This window comes from Puma concolor, chromosome D1 (assembly GCF_028749965.1).
Source record: "Puma concolor isolate L17-30 chromosome D1, mPumCon1.1.hap2, whole genome shotgun sequence".
Taxonomy (NCBI): Eukaryota; Metazoa; Chordata; class Mammalia; order Carnivora; family Felidae; genus Puma; species Puma concolor.
The window spans coordinates 86405423-86430832 of NC_141676.1; positions in this window are offsets into that span (position 1 = coordinate 86405423).

Below are 25410 nucleotides of genomic sequence, written 5' to 3' on the forward strand. Positions count from 1 at the left end.
TGCATAGTGCATGAGAGCACTGAATCTGGGTGTAGATAGACTTGAGCTCAAGTCTTACTTCTGCCATGTATTCATTGTGGGCCCCTGGTCAGGATACTTCACTTCTAAGTCCTCTAAAAATAGGGACATTAGGTATGTTGCTGCCATCACTGGGCAGCAAGGGTCCTGTCAAAGGCAGGAGATTTGAAATGGGGGCAGGCTCAGGTGCAGGAGGCCAGGAACTCTGGCCCACTGTGTAGTGATCCCCTCATGCTTGTGCGATAGTCAATAGTCACTGGCATCAACTTTCACAACCAGCAGAAGAAGGGGAGTGACTTCTCAGAATTCCTGAGTAGCTTTCCTCTCCTGTGTCATTATCCTAAAGTGGCCAAGGACAACTGGATTAGTTTCCTGGGACCGCTGTACTAAAGGATCACAAAGTAGGAGGCTTCAGAAGTCCAAAATTAAGGTACGGACAAGGCCACAGTCCCTTGGAAGGCTCTAGGGAAAGATTCTTTCCAGTCTTCTCTCCTAGCTTCTGGTAGTTCCTTCTCTCTTGGCAGTCTACCTCCTATCTTCACACCAGATTCTCCCTGTGTGCTGTCTCTGTGCCCAAATTTCTCTTCCTTATAATGACACCAGTCATATTGGATGAAGGTCTACCTTAATGACCTCATTTTAATTTGATTACTATCTCAAATAAGGTCACATTCTAAGATCCTGGGAGTTAGGATTTCAACATACCTTTTTTAGGGGGAATGCCCATCCCTGAACTAAATACCACAAAGGGAGAGATGTGTCACACTGGCTTAAATCATCTAGAATGTAATAAATACTGGGAGATGTCTGCAGTGCCCACACACTCTCCTTATTGGGTTCTGGGAGGGTAATGCGAACTCAGCACCTGGCACAACCTGGACTTGGAGACTGTATATTAGTCTGCATGTTGCCTGGAGCAAGGTTTGTAGCCTGTCTATGCTGTAAAAATTGAGGTGGTGTTGCGTGGCCCTAGGAACTAAATGCTGTGATTTATGTACAGAGCTCAGTGTGGTGCCTGGCCCCACAGTAAGTGCCCCACAAATGGGACTGTCACTTGTTATTATTATTACTAAAATACCTTGCTTCTGGCCATGGTTGAAGGAGCTAAGTTGAGTCATTAAAGGAGGCAAGGATGTCACCAGAGGAACAGGTGAAGTGAAAGCATTTGGCCTTGGAATCTTTGAAAATAAAAATTTTAGAACATTAATGGGAAGGTCTCTGGCAAAGATACAGGCCTGAAGCTCTGGAGAATACTGGAGACTGACAGCTTTGTCATTGGGTGACTGTAAATGCTATGAGTGTAAACAAGCTAGCTCAGGAACAGACTATGAACACAGGACACAGATGTGGACAAAGCTCTGAGGTGCTCCCATACTTAGGCGGGGACTGGTTGGAAAGAAAATGAGGACCCAGAGATCCTGACAACAGTGTCTCATTTGACACAGGTACAAAAAAAAGTGCAAAAGAAAAAGCTATAATTGAGTGACATGAGCTCCAAACAGGGAGGACTTGCTGGGGTCAATCACAGGCCAGTTGACAGTCCCCTTGGAGGGGTTGGCTCAGCTGTACCTCTGCTTAATAGCATGCAAGGAGCAGAGGAAAACGCTGAGCCAGGGAAAGGGGATCCAGGTGACAATGTGGAGACGGACAGCTCAAGCCCAGAGCTGAATACTGGGTAGGATGTTGGTGTGTAGGGCAATGTGAAGGCAGAATTGGAAGCATGGGGGCAAGTTTATTTGAACTACAATGAGGTGACTGTGAATTGCAGCCAGCACAGAGTCCAGTGTGGGCAAGATTCAGAGAAAGAGGCCAGATTGGGGATCTTTCTTTGGACACAGAAGCCCTGGAGGATAATAGAAGCTCCTGGGGCTCTCAGAGGGTGTTGGGGCATTATGCCAAAATTCTGCCCCCACAGACACTTCCAGCAACAGGGTGCTGAGGAAGCTACAGGGGTTCTGGTCCACAGAGATGTAATGAGAGACACAGAAAGCTAAAACTGTAGATGCACATTTGGGGCTGGGGGTGGAGATGATGACTCCTTAAGAGAAATTTGCTATATAAATTCTAGTTTTTTTCCCCAGTAGTCTGAACCAACTTGAAGACTGCAAATTTTATAAACCAAAAAGAAATTTTCCTTGAACTTGTCACAATACTTTGATTGATAAAATAAATGCAAACTGTAATTATTTCGTGGTTTATTTTTAATTTGTGGGTTTAAACATCATGCTTTTGTGATGCAGTCTATGTTTATGATTGGTTTACATTTCCATTGTCTGTTCTAGCATATAATCTTCTGGGAAAACAGGAACCAGTTCTGTATCTATATACTTTGCACTGTCTAGCAAAGTTTATAACTAAAGTTAATTCAGTGTATTTCTTTCTTGGGTGGTGCAAACTATTGAAAATGAATTATTTTATTAATGGAAGATATTTTCAGTGTGGGAAACAGTGGTAAAGTATTAATATACCCATGTTGCACAAGTGAAGACTGAGGAGGCAGTGAAGGAATTGGCATTAAAACCTTTGGTTCCTGGTCTCCTGACCATACATCAATGTTTCTTCCTAAGATAGTAGTTCCTAAATTTTGCTGCACATTGGAATCACGTGGACATTTTAAAGAATATCTGAATGCCTGGTTTCCACCTGCAGACATTCAATTTCATTGATGGCTTAGAGTACAATCTTAGTAGCATTATTTTTTACAAGCTCCCCAGATGATTTTAACATGCAACAAAGTTTGGGAGTCATCATCCTATGTGCTACTCTCTGGCAAATCAAATGAATAATATCACCATTTCATCTTTCAAAGCACAAATAATCAAACATATTATAAATCTGTATTATATCATAAATATATACATCTAAAATGTAGAATAGAATAAATAGATATCACAAATAGAACATAGACTAGACTAAATTGCTTCAACTTAAATATATAAATATCTAAAAATATGAAATGAAGGAAGACTCATGGATTGGTGAGGAAAGGAGCTATTATTTAGTTGGAAATACTGACTAGTTATTTAAAAAACATATTAACATTTTGGAAACTAGGGTGTTTAATAAATAAACTCCTCTCACTGCCTACAGTCAAAATGAATTGAGTGATGGACATACAATCAGAAAGGTGGAAATTAGTATGTTATGCTGGTCCCTGGTAAATACTGGGTGGAGAATGTAGGTCTAGATCTTTTGGAAAACAGGTTTCCTACACTTTGCACTTGGACTGGATAGATTTTCCCAGGTGAGTCCCTGGCAGCACTAAATGCTGCAGGTCTTTGGGGGAGGGCAAGGGCTGCTCTTGTGGAGCAGCAGACCAGAATTAAAGCTTTCAGTGGGAGAGCAAAATGGAGGAGGACAAGGGGAAGGGCTCAGCTTCTCCCACATGCACCAACAGAATTGTCACTATATGCAGTAAGGATTTGGGCAGAAGAGCAGGAGGAAGAGCACTGTCCCCATGGAAGCATGAAGGAATGGGGAATGGAGGCCCCACCCTCCAAAAAAGAGGCTCTCCTTCTACATTCACTAATTTCACATAAATTTTAGAGTTTAATGTAAGAGAATGAACCCTTGAAAAAAACCCAATAGTATTTATATGGCTATTTTTCTGTCTTCTGAATGAGGATGGTTTTTCTTAGCTTTGGAATGGTAAAAAAGATTGCCAAGAAACAGATCAATAACTTTGACTATACATCAGTTTGGGCCTATTTGATTATTAAAGATTTTTAAAAGTGAAGGTAATACATATTGTTGGGAGTATAATTGGAGCAACCTTACTGGATATAAATTTGGCAATTTATTTTAAGAGCTTAAATACCTTCATATCCTTTGACTCAATAATTCCACTCTTAGAAACTTGAGAATGTAATCAATGATAAGGTCAAAGATTTATGTCTAAATATGTTCATTCCAAGTTATTCTTTATAATGAAATGGAACTACCTACATGCCCAACAATAGGAGAATGATTAAATAAATGAGGGTGACTTTATTCTATGGAAATATTATGTTTCAACTTAAAATGGACCTTTTGAGTACTTTTCAATGGGGAAATGTAAAAAAATTTAGGTAAAAATACAGAACACAAAAATAAATTTGTAATCATAATAGTGTAAAAATTTATTTTAAAAAATATAAGAAGAAAATGCATCAAAATGTGAATAGGGATTGGAATTGTATTTTTGCTTTATTTTTTTAAAATGAGAATTCTTGTTCTTATATTTTTAGATGGATGTTTATTAATAACGTTAGTGTGTGTGTGTGTGTGTGTGTGTGTGTGTGTGTGTGTGGTGTTTTAAAGCATATATTCTTTTTGAGGCCTGAATGTCAGCATGCCAGTCTGGTAGGTTGGGACCAAGAATTAAAACTGCCTCCAGATGTGTGAGTCAGAAAAGAGGGTGACAGCTTCACTTCCCAAAGCTAGGAAGGCCTAGAGTGAACACAATGTGTGAAAATGGAGTGAGGTGCTTGCCATCACCTGTGTATGAGCAGACATCGTGTAGTAACACAAAGATATTTTGAAAGAATAGATGATATTTGCTGTTATTAATTTCTTAAAACAGGCAATCAGGCAGTTACATATAAACTCCCTTTGGGACTGCTAGATCTTAATGGAGGCCATGCTCATGGAAGTTTCTGGGAAAAACACTTTGAGAAAAGTTGTGTGAAGGCGCGCCTGGGTGGCTTGGTCAGTTAAGCGTCCGACTTTGGCTCAGGTCATGATCTCACGGTCCGTGAGTTCGAGCCCCGCGATGGGCTCTCTGCTGACAGCTCAGAGCCTGGAGCCTGTTTCAGATTCTGTGTCTCCCTCTCTCTCTGCCCCTCCCCTGTTCATGCTCTGTCTCTCTCTGTCTCAAAAATAAATAAACGTTAAAAAAAAAAGAAAAAAAAAAGAAAAGGTGTGTGAAGAGAAATCAGGGCAGGGGTTTGGCTTGGAGAGTGTGCAGTCACAGTTGTTGGAGCAAATCCAGGTACCTAATCCATCTGACTGGTGTTGCACTGGAGCACCTGCCACATGTGATCCTGCTCAGGTGCACTGCCAGTGGAAGCCCAGACCCCCTAGCTCTCTTCTTTAAATGGGACATCCACAGTAGCCCCGGTTGGTCTCTCTGCACAGAAAGCTAGGCGGATTTATATGAAAATCTGGTTCATAAAATTCCTAAGCATGCTATTTCATCCAGGCCTGGAGAGTTTAGCTTGCACAGATTCAAATATGACTGCAACAGAACCTACAGTTTTGTAATGTTGAAAAGGAAAGACAGAGATTTGAGTGCCCAGTGGGAGCTGAGACTAGGATAAACTCATGGTAGAGAGCACACATTTCAAAATGAAACAATCCCTCCAAAGTCAGCCTTTTTTCTCAGCCTTTTCCTTTTTTTCAGTATTTTTTTTTCTTGAGTCTCTATGTTTAAGGAAAAAAAAAATGCCGGAAAACAAAAGCTCATTTACTCAGATGGGTGGTTAACCTTGATGAACCATTAGTTGAAAGTAGGAATATTCAAAAACATTTTATTTCCCCTTTTTGAAAAATTTACCTCTTTTAGAGTTTTGGTATTATTAATTATAATAATAAAAAAAGAAGAAGAAGAAGAAGCTTGGATAAATGTGCTAACAGCTTTTTTCTTTGTATTAAGATTTATGTGTTTTTAATTCAGCACTGAGCTGTATTGGACAGCAACCTTGAACGAGAAGAAAGGGAAATAGCTGATCTGTTACTATTTTTTCCATATTTCCTTAAAACTTCATTGCCCTCTTTCCAGTATTTTATACTGCTGAGCCCAGTCTAGTTTGAGGTGTCTGAATTATTAAGTGGTACATGAGGTAACTGATGCAGGATTAGGAAGTTAAAACAACATGCAATGGTATGACATGTGGGCAGCAAGGGTGAGGTGGGGAATTTTACAACATGCAGTGAGATTTCAGATATATGTAACCAAATAGTCAGTGGTACTGTGATGCTCCTCAAATACTTGGGGTTTTTGCCTTTGTACTGGGCAAAGATATGGTTCTCTTGGCTGGCTGTGTAGTTCATCCTTGAGGGCCTGCTCCTTCTCCTGGCTATGGGTGTTTTCTATAGAATCAGGACCAGGTTGGATTTGGCAACCAGAAAGGGGAAATGTTTCATGTCTCAGTATCTCATCTGCTTTTCCCTACTGGCTCCAGCAGGCATGAGGACCTAAATCAACTAGGGAACAGTAGGGAGGAGTGAGGGAGAAGGAATCAATCTGTTCTAATGTCTGTCTCCCTGATCTTTGGAACAGGAAGACAGCGTCACCTTTGAGCCCAAGTGTTCTTGTATGGGAAAAGCATCCTTTTAAAGAATTAGTCTTCAGCATTCTGTCAATTATGGCCTCCAAATCTGGCTGAGTAATTAAATGCCAGCTGACAGTAAATATCAAACTGCTTGGGAGCCGTAGCGAGATATAGACAAGTGGATTCTGTGTGATTGCTTTGGTAATTTTCTTTTTAAATCTTTAATACCAATTAAATGCAGGAGAGCTGAAGCCCAAGCATTGCCCAAGTGAGACAGCCCATCAGTTGATGCCGTGAGCTGTCCAGTATGGACGTCTCGGCTCCCATGACTGCACTGGGTCTTAGGAGACAGGGAAGTCTGATTGGCAGTGACTAGTGGACCCTGCACCATCTGGAAGCAGAGAAGCCCCTGTCCTCAAGGTACTGCAGGACTGTGCATCCTCAAAGGCTATGATCAATTACCTCCCCTATATTTAATGCCCTTAGTTGTCCCTAGCATCATTGTGGGTCTGATTTAAGACCTGATTTTTTTTAACCTCATTACCTTAGGGAAATGGGCACAGGAGGAAAAGAAGCAATACCTACTGAACAACTACCAGGTGCAGAGATTGTTCTTTAGCAGTTCCTACCAAGACACCAAACTAGCATGAGTGCAGACTCATGCCTTCAAAACCCTGAGGAACTTAAAAGCAGTGGTTCTCAACCAAGGATGATTCTCCCTCCACATCCCCCACCACACACACACACACACACACACACACACACACACACACTCATAGGGACCTTTGGCAATATCTGGAGACATTTTTGATTGTCTTAGCTGTGGGGGAGATGGAACTGACTCATAGTGAGTACAAGCCAGCGATGCTACAGGGATACCACAATGCATAAGGCAGCTGAACACAACAAAGAATTATTTGGCCCAAAATATCAGTGGTGCTGAGGTTGAGAAACTTGATCTAGAGTGAAAATCGCAAGTTAGAGAGAAAACTGAGAAATTCTTGGGATTACAGGACAGCCAGCACAGCAGTGGGAAGATAAGAACTCCTTTTGAGGTTGTTTTTGCTTCTCTTCCATCATTGTTTCAGGAAATACAGAACCTGTCCCACACTTATGGAAACTCAAGTTCTAGCCTAGGTGTTCTCAAGAATAAATTAGTACAGCACAAAAGCTCTGTGCTTATTAAGAACTGACAAAATAGGTGGGGACTTGTACTTTGGGCAGTTGCTTCTTACTTCTTTTCATCTAACCTTGCCCACTCCCCTCCCCTACCCCATGGTGAATTATTATATAAGGAGTGTCCCCCTTTACTGATGTTTCTTTTGGTTGACAGAAAATAAAACTTGACCTAGGTGGTTGGTTTTGGGAGTAGTGGACTATTTTTCACTGGTATCTAAGGTTCTCCAACCTGGGATTCATTCATCTGGGTTAATTAGGCTAATATTGGCTGGGATTCTGGCTTGCCCACACTCATTGTTTGGCAGAGAGCTAATACCTCTAGGAAAAAGGAGGTCACTAGTCAAAATAATGAGTCTTTGAGAAGTATAGCTTGAAGAAAATGGCATTAAGAATAGTGTATTGCAGATTCTATCAGAAGCATAAATATTAGAATATATGGACCAAGGTTTTAAAAGAGCCTAATAATAACTATACTAAAAGAGAAAACATAAAACAAGAACAGGAAAACATAAAATAGTCAAAGTAAAAATTTAGGTATGAAATACATAATAGGTCGATAATGATGGGTTATTGAGCAAGAAAGATATAGATGAGGAATGAATTAGTGATTTGGAATATCAGACTTAGGACATATCTGAGAAAGAAAATAATAAGAACAAAGAAATAGAAAAGCTGAGAGAGATAGAAGAAGCAATAGAGGAGTGAAACTTCAGCCTGTAGGGGCACCACAAAGACAGCAGTGCAGAAGAATCTAAGGATGTAAGAAATAAAATCAGGAAAGAAAAACTCTTGTGGGGGATAATGGATTAAAAAGAAAAGGATGACTTCAGAGGATGGCTGTATGAAAGAGCTCATGTGCCAAAATGGAGAGATAAGGGACAACTCCAAACCTTATTAATGACAAATGGAATAACTTTGTAGTGGAAAAAACCTGGAAGATACCACCGTAAGCAAGTAATGTATCAACATTATTTACTACTGATACATGATGCATTAAAAAGGGCACATCACTTCTGTGATATTCTTCCCCAAATCCTATAGCCCCAATTGAATTATTAGAAAACATCAGACAAAGCCAAACTGAGGAAATTCTATAAAATGCCTGACTAGTATGCTCCTAAAGTGTATGGTTATGAAAAGACAAGGAAAGACCAAAGGATTGTCAGACTGAAGGAAACTAAAGAGGAAGGACATCTAAATGCAATGTGGGATCTTGGGTCAGATCCAGAACAGCAGCAAAATGGACATTACTCCAAGAACTGGTGATGTATAAATAATTTCTATATTTAATAATATTGTATCATTGTTAATTTATTAATTTTGTTAATTTTATCACATTTAGGCAAATTTTAACTTTAGGGAAAGCTGGGTAAAGGGAACAGGAAACTTTCTTTTCTGTCTTTGTAACTCTTCTAAAGCCTCAAGTTCTTTTAAAATAAAAAGCTAGGGGCATCTGAGTGGCTTAGTCAGTTGAGCAACTCTTGATTTCAGCTCAGGTCATGATTTCACAGTTTATGGGTTTGAGCCCCATGCACTCTTAGTGCAGAGCCTGCCTGGGATTCTCTGTCTCCCTCTTTCTGCCCTTCCCCTGTTGTGTGTGCGCGCATGCGCGCGCGCGCGCACGCACTCTCTCTCTGTCCCCCCCCCTTCAAGTAAAGAAATAAACATTAAAAACTTTAAAAATATTAATCCATCATCTCCAGTATTGAAGAATTTGATGACAAAGTAATTATTGTATGAGAGTTCCAGTGGCTCCACATTCTCACCAACATATAGTATGGGTAAGCTTTATGATTTTGGGCATTCTAATAGATATATAATGGCACCTTGTCGTGGTTTTGATTTTGGTTTCCCTAATGACTAATGATTTTGAGCATCTTTTCATATGCTTATTTGACATCCACTTGATGAAGTGTCTGTTCAGATCTTTTGTCTTTTTTAATTTGGATTTTTTTCCCGTGTGCTTTGAATGTTATTTATGTATTCTGGAAACAAATCAGAAATGCAGTGTACATTTTATTGGACATTTTGTGTAAATCACTAAACCTTTTTTGTTTATTGATTCATTTATTTTGAGAGAGACAGAAACAGCATGAGTGGGGGAGGGGTAGAGAGAGAGGGAGACAGAAAATCCCAAGCAGTCTCCGCACTGAAGCCTGATGTGGGGCTGGAACCCATGAAACCGAAGACCATGACCTGAGCTGAAACCAAGAGTGGGATGCTTAACCAACTGAGCCATCCAGACACCCCTAAATCATTAAACTTCTAAAGGAAAGATAAGATATCTTGGGTTAGGCAAAAAGTTTTCAGATACATCACCAAAATAAAATAAAATAAATATAAAAACAATCCATATAATCCATATAATGAACATTAATTAGTTGGATTCTATTGACATTAAACTTTTGTAATGTATTTTTCTGGTTTAATATTACTAAGGTAATGCTGGCTTTGTCATTTGGAAGAGTTTGCTTATATTTTTTGGTAAAGGTTGTGCAGAAACTTGTATTATTTCTTTATTAAATGCTTGGTAGAATTTGCCAGTGAAACCATATGGGCCTGGAGTTTTGTTTTTGTGGAGGGTTTTGAGTACAAATTTAATTTCCTTAATAGATATAGGGCTATTCTGGCTATTCCTTCTTGAGTGAGCTGTGGTAGTTTATGTCTTTCATCTAAGATGAAAGTGGAAGTTATTGGTATGAAGTTGTTCTGAATATCCCCCTCATTATCATCTTGATGGCTATAGGAGCAGCAGTGATGGCCCCTCTTTCATACCCAGTATTAGCAATTTGTGTCTTTTCTATTTTTTCATTGGTCAGTCTGACTAGAAATATATCAGTTCTATTGATTTTTCTCTGAAATCCGTTTTTTTCCTATTGTTTTCCATTTTCAATTTCATTGATTTCTACTCTGAACTGTATTTTTTCCTTCTTTCTTGTTGCTTTGGGTCTCATATTGCCTTTTTCAGATGTAATTTTAGATTATTGATTGGAAATCTTTATTCTTTTCTAATGTTAGCATTTAATGCTATACATTTCCATCTAAGCACTGCTTTAGCTGTTTGTAAATGATGATACATGGTATTTTCATTCTCATTCAGCTTAAAATATTTTAAAATTTCCCTTGAGATTTTCTCTTTGAGTAATACGTTATTGGTACTATGTTGTTTAGTTTCCAAATATTTGGGTATTTTCCAATTATATTTTTGTTACTGATTTCTAGTTTAATTCCTTTATGGTCCAAGACTATACTCTGTGTAATATCTATTCTCTTCATTTTTTAAAGCATTGTTTTAAGTCCAAAAATATAATGCATTTTGGTGAATTTTCCATGTAAATTTAAGAAGAATGTGGATCATGTGTCAATTTGGTCAATTTTGGTTCATAGTGTTGTTCAGGATTTTTATATCCTTAGTGGTTTTCTGCCTACTCGTTTTGCTAATTACTTCGAGTGTTGAGGATGCCAACTATAATTGTGGATTTGGTTATTTCTGTTTCAATTATATAAGTTTTTACTTCATATATTTAGAAGCTTTCTTGTGGGTTACATACACAGAATTATTTCTTCTTTGAGAATTGAACCCTTCATTATTATGTCATGTCCCTATTTATCCCTGATGATATTCTTTGTTTGTGAGTTTACTTTGTCTGGTATTAAAACATCTATTCTAGCTTTCTTTTGGCTACTAGTGTTTTCATGGTGTGCAGTAAGGAATTAGCATGGTAGGCTTGAGGCTGCTATCCTTAGAAACATGTGTGAGCAAGGCTCTTGGGGGGTATCTGGGAATTTGGATTTTGGAGGTATTCCTACCACTGCCTCACTAATAAAAGGGGCTCACTGCATTTAGACTGTTTGTACAAGCAATATGGTTTATGCCACACACCTGCTTTCCTTCTGCAAGTTTAGAATTTTGGTACACACTAAAGCAGAGGGTGCCTACATGACCAGCCCTAATTAAAACCTTGAGTGCTTGGTCTCTATTGGGCGTCTCTGAGCAGAAAAAAATTGCACACATGTTGCTGCATTTCTTTTTTTTTTTTTTTTTAATTTTTTTTTTCAACGTTTATTTATTTTTGCGACAGAGAGAGACAGAGCATGAACGGGGGAGGGGCAGAGAGAGAGGGAGACACAGAATCGGAAACAGGCTCCAGACTCTGAGCCATCAGCCCAGAGCCTGACGCGGGGCTCGAACTCGCGGACGGCAAGATCGTGACCTGGCTGAAGTCGGACGCCCAACCGACTGCGCCACCCAGGCGCCCCATATGTTGCTGCATTTCATTGCTGGGGGAAGAGAGTGTTCATGGGAGGGAGGGCATATCCAGAAGCCTTTGTGATATGCTGTGTTCTTATTACCTACTGTAATAAACCTTAGCTGTGAGTATAGCTATATGCTGAGTCCATAAGTCCTAGCAAATATCCAGACATGTGGTGGTCTTGAGGACCCCCAACTCACATGGTATATCATTTTCATATTTTGTTGTTGTTACTTCTGCAGTGTTTTATTTTAATTAAAATTTTAATTTTGAGGTAATTATAAATTTACATTCAGTTTGTAATAAATAACACAGAGAGGTCCCAAGTACTCTTTTCCAAGTTTCTTCTGCTAATGACATCTTGCAAAATTATATATAGTTCAGTATCATTACTGGGATAATGACATTGATACAGTCAAGATATAGAACAGTTCCATCACTAAAAAGTCCCTCATGTAACCACATCCACTTCCCTCCTGTGTCCACTTCTTCTTTAACCCCTGGTAAAAGAGAAATGGTTCTCCATTTCTATATTTGTCATTTCAAAAATGTATGAATAAAACCATACAGGATGTGACATTTTGAGATTGACTTTTTCCCTCTGAGCATAGTCCCTTTTAGATCCATGCAAATTGTTTGTAGTAACAGTTTGTTTCTTTTTATTGTTGCATAGCATTCTCTGATATGGATGTACTACAGTCTTTATTCAACTGTCAAAGGGCATCTGGGGTGTTTCCAATTTGGGACTATTATGAAAAAATATTCATGCGCAGGTATTTGTGCAAATACAAGTCTTTATTTTTCTGAGAGAAATGCCCTAGAGAACAAATACTGAGTCATATGGTAGTTGTATATTTACTTTTTAAAGAAACTGCCAAACTTTTTCAGAGGGGCTGTGTTATTTTACATGCCTATGAACAATGAATATATGGTGATTCCTTTTTTTCTGCATCCTTACTAACATTTGGTGTTGTCATTATTCTTTTACTTTACCCATTCTGATAGTGTGTAGTAATAAGTCATTATGGTTTTAATTTGGATTTCTTTGATGGTTGATGATGCTACACAACTTTTTATGTGCTTATTTGCTACATCCCCTTCAGTGAATTATCTCTTCACTATTCTCTTTTTGTTTTGGTCATGTTCAACTTGGATTTTTTTTTCACCATTGAAGTTTGAGAATTCTTTATATATTCTATATACTAGTCTTTTGTTAAATACACGGTTTGCAAATATTTTCTGCCAGTCTGCACCTTATCTTTTATCCTATTAGTAGAATCTTTTGCAAAACAAATTTATTCATTTCTCAGTCCTACTTTTTTTTTTCCATCTCTTTCTGGGATTCCAATAATACACATGTTAGATTTCTTACTATAGTTCCATAGATCACTGAGACTCTGTCTACTTTTATTTTTCCCCCTTCAGTCTGTTTTATCTTTTTCATTTATGTTAGATAACTTATATTGTTCTATGTTCCAGTTCACTTTTTTTCTCTATATTTTGTATTCTTCTTTTTAGCCTAGTCATTGAATATTTTCCTGCAAGTTATTTTATTTTTCATTTCTAAATTTTCCATTTGGTTCTTCTTCATATCCTCTGTTTCTTTGATGAAGCTTTACATTTTTTTATTTGTTTCATCAGTTTTAATTATTTGTGGAATCATTTTTCATTATGGCTTCTTTTAAATCTCTACTAGATAATTCAAACATCTCTGCCATCTCAGGATCTATTGATCATCTTTTAAAATTCAATTTGAGATTTTACTGGTTCTTGGTATGATGAGTAATTCTCAATTGAAACTTGGATATTTTCATCTTATGCTAAGAGACTCTGTATCTTATTTTAATCTGTTTTAGCTGGCTTTATATGACACTGCATCAATGTCAGTATCCTGGTTGTGGTATTGAATTTTACGAGATGTCCAAAAGGGAAAAAGGGAGTTGCCACTTTATTACCACCAAGTAGAAACAGAAGTCCATGTTGCCCACTTAACTTCCATTGACACCCAAAGCAGGAGTGATTCATTACTGATGGGCTGGAGCAGCAGTTCTGGCTCCCCATGTGGTCTCACAGGCTCCTCAGTAATGTGGTCTTCTTACTACTGGGTAGTAGTGAAAGTTCCTGACTTTCTATTAGGTATCGTCTGACATTAGTGCATTGAAAATGGTAGGGGAACCCTTGTTACTGATGAGTTGGAGTGGATGTTCAAACATCCCAGTTGGTCTTCCCTGGTGCTGTGTTGGTTGGGAGTTTTCTTTACTGGCTGGTGGGGATCAAGTCCTGACCCCCTACTTGGACTTTCCTGACACTAGCTCAGCAGGAGTATTGAAGTGCCTTTGTACAGCATGGTGAGGGCAGAAGTCTAGGTTCCCTATTTGACTTTTGCTTGGCATGGGTATGGGCACAGTCATAGCCTTTTCTGTAATGTTTGTCTGGAATAGAGCGGTTGTTGTCAAAAAGTATTCTGTCTTGCTAGACTGACCTTTCCTGGTCCTTTGAGTAGCGAGAGTAGGCTTTTGGGGGGGCTTATTTTGTCCATATTTGTTGGTGTTTCTGGGTTGATGACTCCTTCATCTCCAAGTCTGGGATATACAAAGCAAAAGGAGAATACAGGGAACTTAGCACAGTGTTATTCTTTAGGTCCTAAGATACATAGCTGGTCTGCCCTTTTCTCTTCACCTTTCAGGGTTTTCTAATGTTGGATTTAGATATAATTTCCAGGCTTTAGTGGGAATAAGAGGGAAAAGTACATTTACAAGCTCAGTTTCCTGGAAGCAGAAGTCTCATACTTTTATTTCCACATTTAATGTAAGTTTCCTGTAGACAGCCTATTGCTGGGCCTTGCCATTTTAATTAATCCTATCTGATAATTTGTGTTCATTAACTGTTATGTTATGCCGTTCACATATAATGTGAATGAATGTGATTATTGATATATTTGGATTTAATTTTATGACCTTGCTAGCAGTTTTCTATTTGTTCCATCCGTCTTTCATTTCTTCTCTTCTTCTGTATTCATGGGTTAATTGGACAATTTTTATTCCATTTGTGTTCTCTATTGATTTATTTACACCTCTTAAAAATTTTCCTTAACAATTGCCCAAGGGTTTAATATATACAAATTTAATTAATCAGAGTCTACCTCCAAATAAAATTATACCTCTGTGTGTAATGTGAGAACCTTTCAATCATATATTCTCAATATCTCCTTACCATTCTTTGTGTTATTGATTGTTGTTATATATTTTACTTTTACATATGTTATAAGAAATCAGTACATTGATATTACTTTTGCTTTGGACCATCAGTGATCTTTTAGAATAAATAAAAATAAGGAAAAACTTAATTATATTTTACCTTCGCTTATTCCTTTTCCAGTGCTCTTTATTTCTTTGTGTAGATTCCAGTTTCTGTCTCATATCATAAACTTTCTTCCTGAAAAATTTTCTTCAATATTTTCTATAGTGTAGGTCTGCTGGCAGCAAATTTTCTCAGTTTTTGCCTGAAAAAAGACTTTATTTCTCATTTATTTCTGAAAGATATTTTTACTTGTTATAGAATTCTGGTTGAGAAGTTTTACTTCTTCAGCACTTTTGAAAATCTTCACTGTTTTCTAGCTTTCATGGTATTTGAAGAAAATTATAATTTAATTATTGTCCTTGTTCCTTTATATGTAAGGCATCTTTTTTGTCTGGCTGATTTCAATGGTTTCTTTTTTTTTTTTTTAATATGAAATTTATTGTCAAATTGGTTTCCATACAACACCCAGTGCTCATCCCAACAGGTGCCCTCCTCAATGCCCATCACCCACCCTCCCCTCCGTCCCACCCCCATCAACCCTCAGTTTGTTCTCAGTTAAGAGTCTCTTATGTTTTGGCTCCCTCCCTCTCTAACCTCTTTTTTTTTCTTCCCCTCCCCCATGGGTTTCTGTTAAGTTTCTCAGGATCCACATAAGAGTGAAACCATATGGTATCTGTCTTTCTCTATATGACTTATTTCACTTACATTAACATTCTCCAGTTTCATTCACATTGCTACTAAAGGCCATATTTCATTCTTTCTCATTGCCATGTAGTATTCCATTGTGAATATAAACCACAATTTCTTTATCCATTCATCAGTTGATGGACATTTAGGCTCTTTCCATAATTTGGCTATCGTTGAAAGCTCTGCTATAAACATTGGAGTAAAAGTGCCCCTATGCATCAGCACTCCTGTATCCCTTGAGTAAATTCCTAGCAGTGCTATTGCTGGATCATAGAGTAGATCTATTTTTAATTTTTTGAGGAACCTCCACACTGTTTTCCAGAGTGGCTGCACCAGTTTGCATTCCCACCAACAGTGCAAGAGAGTTCCTGATTCTCCACATCCTCTCCAGCATCTATAGCCTCCTGATTTGTTCATTTTAGCCACTCTGACTGGCGTGAGGTGGTATCTCAGTGTGGTTTTGATTTTATTTCGCTGATAAGAGGCGACATTGAGCATCTTTTCATGTGCCTGTTGGTCATCTGGATGTCTTCTTTAGAGACGTGTCTATTCATGTTTCCTGCCCATTTCTTCACTGGGTTATTTGTTTTTTGGGTGTGGAGTTTGGTGAGCTCTTTATAGATTTTGGATACTAGCCCTTTGTCCAATATGTCACTTGCAAATATCTTTTCCCAGTCCGTTGGTTGCCTTTTAGTTTTGTTGGTTGTTTCCTTTGCAGTGCAAAGCTTTTTATCTTCATGAGGTCCCAATAGTTCATTTTTGGTTTTAATTCCCTTGCCTTTGGGGATGTGTCAAGTAAGAAATTGCTACGGCTGAGGTCAGAGAGGTTTTTTTCATGCTTTCTCCTCTAGGGTTTTGATGGTTTCTTGTCTCACATTCATGTCCTTTATCCATTTTGAGTTTGTTTTTGTGAATGGTGTAAGAAAGTGGTCTAGTTTCAACCTTCTGCATGTTGCTGTCCAGTTCTCCCAGCACCATTTGTTAAAAAGACTGTCTTTTTTCCATTGGATATTCTTTCCTGCTTTGTCAAAGATGAGTTGGCCATACTTTTGTGGGTCTAGTTCTGGTGTTTCTATTCTATTCCATTGGTCTCTGTGTCTGTTTTTGTGCCAATACCATGCTGTCTTGATGATGACAGCTTTGTAGTAGAGGCTAAAGTCTGGGATTGTGATGCCTCCTGCTTTGGTCTTCTTCAAAATTACTTTGGCTATTTGGGGCATTTTGTGGTTCCATACAAATTTTAGGATTGCTTGTTCTAGTTTCGAGAAGAATGCTGGTGCAAGGTTTTCTCTTTGTCTTTTGTTTTCAGCAGTTTGATTATTCTATGATAGGTGTTTCTTGTTTGTTTGCTTTGGTATGTACAAAAATACCAAATTGATTTGTGAGCATAATTAATTCTGGAAACATGCTTATAATCCAAAGCACTCATATATCAAAGCAAATTTCAAGAACCATTGGCCCAGTTGTGATCATGTGACATTTGTCATCACATACTACTCATATTGCAAGACATCACTCATTTATCAAGTTAAAATTTATTAGAAATATTTGCTTGTCTTGCAGAAGACTGGCAGAACAAGTTACTTGTAATGCAAGGTTTTACTGTATTCTGCTTGGAAATCTCTGAGCTTCTTAGATCTGTGTTTTGCTATCTGTCATTAATCTTCTAAATTTTTGACAATTATTTCTTTAAATATTTCTTCTGCTCTGTTCTCTCTTTTCCTTCTGGTATTGACTTGCCTGTTTGTTAGACTATTTGATTTGTTCCTAAACTCTTGGACTCTCTGTTCAATTTCTTCCTCCTTTCCTTTCCTTTCTTTTCCTTTCCTTATGCTTTAGTTTGAGTAATTTCTTGAGATCTTCAAATTCTTTGATTCTTCAGCTTCTTGTGTCTTTTATAAACAAGTTGAAGGCATTTTTAACCATTGTTATTGTGCTTTCACTGCTAGCATTTCAATTTTATTTCTTATAATTTAATTTCTGCTGATTTTACCCACAAAATATTGCCTTTGCTTTACTTTTTCCATTAACATATTAATTATACTTATTTCAAATTCACTGTCATATAGTTTCAACATGTGTCATATTTGATTTTGGTTCTGATGATCACTTTTTCTCTTGGGGCTGTGTTGGTTTTACTTGCCTTGTTGGGTGCTTTGTAACTTTTCATAGGAAGATATATATCTTGTGTAAGACAGTAGAGAATGAGGTAACTATTTTTTGTGCCTGAAATAAAAAGACATATCTTTCCTTCTGCTAGGACTTTAGTACAGGAGCTTGAGTTAATCTAATTAGGAGGTGAACTGGATTTCAGATTTGTTACTGCTATGATTAAACAATACCTTGTATTTAGGGTAGGGGCTGGTTGGACAGAGAATATTTTCCAGTATATGATCCATCTTCTGGCTTGAGGTCTTCACTGTGCTTTGCACCTAAGAAAAGATATGTATCTTCCAATTTACTTACCACTCCATGCTTGTTAGCCTAGCCATAAGGATATAGGAGTAGGGGTCATTCTTTTTTGTTCTGACTAAGCTTCCATCTTTGGGTATGTGGCTTTTTCCACGCTGATCTCCTTCCCCAGCATGATTCCCTTCATCTAAGGATAAAAGGATTTTTCCCCCCTGTTATGTTTCTCAGCTGCAGTGGGTCTTCACTAGTGCCCTAAGGGTGACAGTGTTTGTTGTCTTTTCCCTCACCTGTTAGGGCTTTTGTTCCAGAAAGGAGATAGAGAATAAAAGTTAACAGTAGAGTTTTTACCCCTCCTGCAGAGTCTGTTCTTCCCCTTCTTTAAGTCTGCACCACAAGGACACTCATAAATCTCCCAATCTTTTCTGTGAGCACCCAGTAGAAAGAAAAAAAAAACTATTATAGTGTGTGGCCTCCCCCAGTTCCTGTGCCACCTACAGGTGTAAACATCTATCAGTAGTGCTTTTTCACCCTCCATCACTTTGCCAACACCCCTAGCTGAATTCTCCTTACTGGTGTCTGGGTGCTGTTGTCAAGGTAAACCATTCTTGCATCTCCTCTCCTATTGGTTCATTTCTCTAGATTTTGGACTTATTGGTTGCCCTGTGACCTCAATGCTCCAGCTGGTTCAGAAAAAAATCATGAACTTGCTGTTTGTGCCCCCCCCTTTTTTTTAAATGTTGTTGTAGGGTTGGGATTGTCATTCTTTCCCAATCTCTACTTCCTGAGAGGAAACCAGAAGTTTCAAATAGTATTTTTAAAGTTTTGAAATAATACTTTATTCTAGAATATATTAAGCTAAGTTGGTATTCAAATATGGAAGTATGATAAAAATATTCTCAGAAATACAAGGCTTCGTCACACAAAAATCCATGCTGAAAACTGTTTGGATGAAATACTTAAACAGTAGGAGAGAATAATCCAGAATATTTTACCAATGTAAAAGATGTAAAAGTAAAAACAAACAAAAAGACAAACAAAACTAATCATACTGTCCTTTAAAGAAAGGAAATTTAGGGGCGCCTGGGTGGCGCAGTCGGTTAAGCGTCCGACTTCAGCCAGGTCACGATCTCGCGGTCCGTGAGTTCGAGCCCCGCGTCGGGCTCTGGGCTGATGGCTCAGAGCCTGGAGCCTGTTTCTGATTCTGTGTCTCCCTCTCTCTCTGCCCCTCCCCCATTCATGCTCTGTCTCTCTCTGTCCCAAAAATAAATAAACATTGGAAAAAATTAAAAAAAAAATAAAGAAAGGAAATTTTTTAATAATGATCCAGAACTAAAAGTTTAGGGTAATATAAATATGATGGGTGTTGAGAAGGAGATCAAAAAACCTAAGAGTGAGCCAAAATTCCTGTTTCATTAGGGGAAACAATAGTATTTTTTAAAAGTAAGAACAGATTTCAAAAGAGGAGATAAACTTAAAAAGTAAATTATATATTAGGAACAGTTCAAATATATCATTACCACAATAAATATAAACAAACTAAACTTGCTATTTACAAGACAAATAATGATAGGATGGTTTAGGAAATATCCAGATATACACAAAATTGAAGAATTTTCTCTGGTTCAGATTTTCTTGGTAGAAAGTTCTTTTTACTAGCCAAACTTTATAGAACATATACTTCCTAGTACAACATTTTTCATCCAATGTTTTAATGGGGAAAATTATATTTATACCGACCAAATTCAATTCAATTTTTGGCAAAACGATTTCAGGAAAAATAACAAGTTATGTTATAAATACAATTGGTGAGATCGTGTGGAGATTTTGAAAGTCTTGACAAGTGTTAGCAAGGAGGATGTTCATCTTGGATTTTGCTGAGAAGCTCTCAGAATCGTTCTCAGCTGAGCAGTTCTCTGCCATTGTACACTTGTTCTGAACATGTTTTTACACTGCCTTTCATACTTAGCTTAATGTTGTAAAACAAGTCCATAGGAAAATTGAAAAAATTGTGGAAAGGGAAGCAAAATGAGTATGAGAAATGATTGAATGGAGGAGATATTCCTGCAAATAAGGAAACTTTTGCTAACAACCATATTGATTTTTTTGGTGATTGAGAATGGATATTTTAAATATATTGTGATCTAACAAGTTTGTTACTGATATATATGTATTTTACTGTATTCATTTGTGTGTTAGAAAATAGGTCAGGGGTTTTGATTGGTGTGTAGTGGGTTATTGGAAAAAATGAAATAAAACAGATTAAGCTTCTGATTAAGTTTTCACTTAAGATGCTGACTGTCAGGGGGCGCCTGGGTGGCGCAGTCGGTTAAGCGTCCGACTTCAGCCAGGTCACGATCTCGCGGTCCGTGAGTTCGAGCCCCGCGTCGGGCTCTGGGCTGATGGCTAGGAGCCTGGAGCCTGTTTCCGATTCTGTGTCTCCCTCTCTCTCTGCCCCTCCCCCGTTCATGCTCTGTCTCTCTCTGTCCCAAAAATAGATAAACGTTGAAAAAAAAAATTAAAAAAAAAAAAAAAAAGATGCTGACTGTCAGGAACAAATTGTGACCTCAACTGGAAGTTGCCCATATCTGAGGTAACACACAAAGATACAAAGTGAAAGTTGTAAAAAGACAGATCAGGCAAAATAAAGTTAGTATGGCTGTCTTAATATTAGATAAAATAGATTAAAGCATTTTTTTTAGGGATGGAGAAGATCAATACATAATAAAACAATGTTCAATTTACCAAAAGGATACGGCAGTACTAAATGTATATGCATTTACGAAAAATCCTTCAAAATCTAAGATATAGCAATTGATAGAGCTCTGGGAAGAAATAGCTAAGTCTACCTTCATAGTAATTCCTACATACATTTATGATTGCTAGGTCAAGTGGAAAAAAGAGCAGCACGTGTTTAAAGAGCTTTCAACAATACAATTAATTAGTTCTGAATATGAAGTTTTATTAACTCCTACCATTGTCAAAGGTGTATTCTGCTTATTCTTGAATCGTCTTAGGTCAGCATTTCCTTATTTGATGGAAAATTCTTCCTTGTCTTATGTCTTGGTCTTTTCTCCCTGTATTTTCCATCCAGTGTTTCTTAATTCTCTCCCATTGGATCATGTAGAAAAAGACTATTCCTATGCATGTGATGTGGAGCAATTTGTTTTGAGTTATTTGTTTGTTTGTTTGTTTTTGTATGGTACGAGGTTAAGGTTAAAGGTTATTTCTTTCACATTCAGTCCCAGTACCATTTGTTAAACAGACTATCCCTTCCCTAGTGATTTTCTTTGGCACCGTTGTCAAAATCAGTTGGTTATAAACATGAAGTTTATTTCTGTTGAATTCTGTTCCATTGATCTCTATTTCTTTCCTATGTGGCTTGATAACTGTAACTTTATAGTGAGTTTTGAAATCTGAAAGTGTGAGAGCTCCAAATTTGTTATTTCTTAAAAATATTGTTTTAGATTTTCTAGATGTTTTGCATTTCCATGTATATTTTATAATCTGCTTGTCAATTTCTGCAAAAAGTGCTGCTGGAGCTGAGGATGGTTTGTTACACAGCAATAGATAACTGATCAATTCTGTTTACTCATAGTCAGCTTATAATATGCTATTGCCTAAGTCTTCCTCCCATGAGCTGCTTCAAAGGCACGTATTTCTTATCCTACACAGTGAATTTCTTTTTCTCTTTCTTTCACTCTCTTTTTTGGACCCACAAAATGTACTTCATCTTTTTAAATCTATTACATTGTAATATGATTAAGTTTTGCTTGTAATTTCAGCTGGTCAGTCACTAATTTTATCATGCACAGTTTCTTCCGTGTCTCTTTGCCATCAGTCATTTACAAATTCAGTAACCATACTTTTTAATGGTTCTATGCAAACACTAAACAACAGTTGTTGAGCAGGCAAGGAAAGAGGCTTGGGCCATGAAATCCAGTCTCCAGGGAACCCTTGGGCTTCACTCACTAAAGCGATACTTTAGAAATTATAGAAAATGATTGAAAAACATCAGGGAGAGGGGAATTGTATCTATGGAGGCAAAGCTGAGGCCTTCTGAAGAACTTTTTTTTGTCTTTGTAAGCACAGATTTCCATTCCTTTTTGATGAAGAAAGAAATCAGGGATATGATCCCTTTAGCCTCACCTTGTAAAAGATGACTAGGGTGAAGTAGCCAAGCAGAGGAGCATGTCCTTTTTTGAAATGTGCAGGCCAGCAGACACTGAAAGTATTTCCTTAGCAGAAAGAAGCTGGGAGCAAAAGACAAGATCACAATAGAAGAAAGGCCTTGCTCCCACAGTGCTAGAAAAAGTGCCCAAGGAGACTTAGGCAGTCTTTTTGTAGTTGAAATTATATTAAAGGGAAAAAGAGTTTCAAGGGAGAAAAATTGACCCACTAATAAATGAGAAGAGAAAATTAATGCTGACTCTCCACTGTGAATGCCTGGGACTGTGCGTACACTTGGCAAATCTGTTCCCGGCAAGGAAAACAAAGCAATGTGGACAATTAGAAATAATGAAGACCTCGCAGAATTAGCAACTGACAGAAATGAGATGATATTTGGAAAAGTGAGACATAGAAAATCTGAATATATGAAAAGCTTGCTTATGCCCTTTCTTTATGCCTCATTCCCCTCTATGCCTTATCATCTCCTTTGATATGCCATTAGCCAGGAAAGAATCCCAGAGATTATTGTCTCTGGGAATAAGGTTTGTCAAAACTGACTTACAGTGTTGCCTCTAGTGTAACTGGGTGAGGAATAATGGAACAGGAGAGAGGAGATCTGGGTTTCTCATAGTGATGTGGTCTTGGGCAAGACGTTTCATTCACGACTAGAAGTACAGTGGTCATCTGACCAGTATCCTTTCCCCCCTCCTTGTAGTTATAACACTCACTAACCCCTCCTTTGGGGAACTGTCTCTTCTCTATAACATAGGCTTCAGTGGGGCTGCCAGTCAGAGCGTTCTGCTTTCCTGAATACTGGGCTAAACTTGTAACCCAAGCCAGGTCAAGTTACAGCCAATAAATAATATGCTTTAGACAAGGGGAAGATGAGGGGCAAAGACGGTCAGAGTGGACCTATCTAGGGACCATACCTGAGAAATGCCCCGAGTCCTCATGCAGCTTCCTGGCTTTCCCCAAGGCTTACTTTATGCACCAATGCCAGTATCCTTCCGATAAGTACTTCTTTTTCTCTTAAACTTAACAAATGTCCATTTGGTTGTTTTCAACCAAAGAAGATGATCAGATCTGAGAGAAGAGGGCATTCCAATAATATAAAGAGAAGCTTCAAGCAGAAACACAGGACCACTTTATTTTTGATTGCTGAGATGGGGCAGCAGCTTCCATCAGCGATCCCAGGGATGCAACTGTCCAAGTCGCGTGTAGGTCCTGACCTGGTGGTGGGACCCGAAGGCAGGTTTGAAGTCTCTGAACCTCAGCTCCCTCCTTTACAGTTCCGGTTCTTTGGCTGTCTTCCTGGGATATTTTTAGAGTAAATAAAATATTATGAAGTGCTTTGATGATTTTGGAGAAACGATTAAAAATTAATCCAAGATAGTATGAAAATCTGGGCCTAGCCCCTTTAGCCAGCCCTAGGGATCTCAAAATATCTGGCAGTTCATCCGAGAATGAGAATGATGCTTCTTTGCATTTCTTATTCTGTCACACTCTTTCCTATTGATTTGCCAATCTGGGCTAGAAAGGAAGGAAAACACACAAAGACAAAAACCCTCTGCAACTAATTAATTATTTTGCCAGTTTTAGAGAGAAGTGGGAAAAAAAAACTTTAAAACCAAATAATAATTTTTAAAGGAATCCAACCAACACATTTCCATAGAGTGAATATGTTGGGCCTAGTAGGAGGCAGAAGGCTCACTAGGATGCTAAAACCTCTCCACATTTGCATATATTTTTTAACAGGGGCCGATAAAAGCAAATATTCCAACACAAATAATTATAATATTTTAATTGCATTCCTTCAGGGCTTAAAATCGTTTTTTTTTTTGTTTTTTTTTTTTTAAATTTTTTTTTCAACATTTATTTATTTTTGCGACAGAGAGAGACAGAGCATGAACGGGGGAGGCGCAGAGAGAGAGGGAGACACAGAATCGGAAACAGGCTCCAGGCTCTGAGCCATCAGCTCAGAGCCCGACGCGGGGCTCGAACCCACGGACCGCGAAATCGTGACCTGGCTGAAGTCGGACGCTTAACCGACTGCGCCACCCAGGCGCCCCTTAAAATCGTTTAAAAAAAAAAAAAAAAAAATATATATATATATATATATATATATATATATATATATGACAAAGTCAGTGTTACTAAGTGGCAAGGATTCTGCCAGACCCAGTTGCTGTTTTGTTTTTTTTTTTTTAACTACATGAGGAAAGAAAGGTGAAGATGTGGTCTGCTTACTTTTAAAAAACTTATTGAAGTATAGTTGACATGCCATGTTATTTTAGTTTTAGGTATAAAACGTAGTGATTTGACAATTCTATATGTTATGCAATGCTCACCACATCTAGTTTGCTTACCTTTTTGAATTACAGAACTCTTAGGGATTCAGATCTAGTATTTCTGTCACTTACCCACTTGCCTTTCACTCCCTCACTCACTCATATAGTCCAAGACACATCATAGGGACACTTTTGAATGGGAATCATGGGCCAACATCTTACAGATGCATCTTACAGATTTCATGGATCACAGAATACCAAAGATGGAAGTGTTCTAGAGGATTTGATGGCATCTCCACACTGGAAAGAAAAGACATAGTAAACTACCCATGCTTTTTCAGGGGGCATCTCAGGGAGCTAGTGGGAAGCCACAGGGTGGGAAAGCCGCCTCCAGTATCATTCAGCTGGGGCTGTGAAATTTCCCTGAGGAGGGCTCTTTTTTTCTCCTTTGCTCTTTGCTCTTTTAGAGCCACTCCCCGATTCATCTTCTTTTGTAGTCGAGGTCAAACCGTGGACCCTTCGATCATAGGACCGTATTGCTGGAGGAGACTTTCAATAGCTGTGTTTAATCCTATTTCACTGGAAGTCCAAAGAGGTTAATGAATCACCTGAGCTGATGAACGCTTAAGACCATAGTTTGTAGGCAGGACTTGGAAAACTACAGCTCCAGAAGTGGCTTTGAAATAGTTCCGAAATCTTGGGCAAATAAAATCAAGCCCAGCTGGGTTTCCAGCCACTGGGTTTCTTCTTCACCCCCACCCTGGTCAGTCTGGCATCTGGTGCAGTCCCAGGTGAATCCCCAGAACCCAAGTTGAGCCCTTCTCTCAAGCAGACCTTGCTAATCAGAGGCACTGG